Genomic DNA, 1,189 nt, shown 5'->3' with positions numbered 1-1,189 from the left:
ATAAATAATTTAATTTTTATCCATTTTAGTCTCAACACATTTTATTTTTTATTATCCTTAAGGAAAATAAAATGTGTAGAGACTAAAATGGATAAAAATTAAATCATTTATTTAAACAATATTATTTTTATTTAACATAAATTAAAAACGTCTGCCCTGTACACATATCGGCAAAGCTTCTTCGCCATTTCTACAGGACAGCAAGGTACATTGGTGGGTACCATGTCACAGATTTTAGAAAAACAACTTTTGGATGATATATTTTTATTCTTAACAATGTTTTCTGAAGTTTGTCGACAATCTGTTCATTCCTTAATTTTAATACTATTAAACTACGATAGTATAGTGTAAATTCGTCTAAAATTTATTACTTGAGGACCGTAGTTCATCGGGCCCATTAGCTCAGTTGGTTAGAGCGTCGTGCTAATAACGCGAAGGTCGCGGGTTCGATCCCCTCATGGGCCAATTATTTTTTTAAAATTCAGTTAGAGGTAATTTTATATACATTTTTGGTATAACGGGCTGTTAAATTTTAGCATATATATTCATTATCTTTAAATTAACCTGCACAATATTACTTTTAAAATAAATATTATTTATTTATTTTAAATTTTTACAAATTGATTCGCTGATTATATTCTATTTATTGATTTATTTGATGTAAATTAAAAAAAGGCTGACAAGTATAATTTAGATAACAAGAAGCTAATTTATTTTAGTAGTACGATAGTAAATGAAACTTTACTCCTAATATTAAATACCATTTAATTGCATTACGTCCTAGAAATCAAACGTTAGTTAAACCGTTCTAAAGCTTAATTTAAACAATATTAACCAGCCTCAAGAAAGTATCGAAGATTATAAATAAAAATAAAATGTTCAAATTCCACGGCAATTAAATTATCTCAAACTACATTAAAAAAGAATAGAATTAGTTGGAACAAAAAAAAATTAATGGCCCATGAGGGGATCGAACCCGCGACCTTCGCGTTATTAGCACGACGCTCTAACCAACTGAGCTAATGGGCCAGTTGAACTACAGCGTCTCAAGATTTAAATTTTAGCTAAATTCACACCCTTTACTTCCATGGTTTAAACTAAGTGACAGTTGGTGTTATGACATTTACTCTTTAGAGCCAGGAAGGAAAATTCCAGAGTGACGATGATAGTTTCAGTAATAGTGATAATT

At 29.4% G+C, this 1,189-nt stretch overlaps 2 non-coding genes across 2 annotated transcripts; one reads left to right on the top strand and one right to left on the bottom strand.

The window, feature by feature from the left end:
* Positions 1 to 391: 391 nt before the first annotated feature.
* TRNAI-AAU (transfer RNA isoleucine (anticodon AAU)) lies at positions 392 to 465 on the top strand. Its single transcript has one exon. It is a non-coding gene; the product is annotated as a tRNA-Ile (tRNA).
* Positions 466 to 955: 490 nt separating this feature from the next.
* TRNAI-AAU (transfer RNA isoleucine (anticodon AAU)) lies at positions 956 to 1,029 on the bottom strand. The gene has a single exon. It is a non-coding gene; the product is annotated as a tRNA-Ile (tRNA).
* Between the last annotated feature and the right edge of the window lie 160 nt (positions 1,030 to 1,189).

The sequence above is a fragment of the Halyomorpha halys genome, unplaced genomic scaffold (genome assembly GCF_000696795.3).
Source record: "Halyomorpha halys isolate HHAL.00 unplaced genomic scaffold, Hhal_1.1 Scaffold11225.1, whole genome shotgun sequence".
NCBI classification, from domain to species: Eukaryota; Metazoa; Arthropoda; class Insecta; order Hemiptera; family Pentatomidae; genus Halyomorpha; species Halyomorpha halys.
This window is presented reverse-complemented; position numbering and strand designations above follow the sequence as displayed.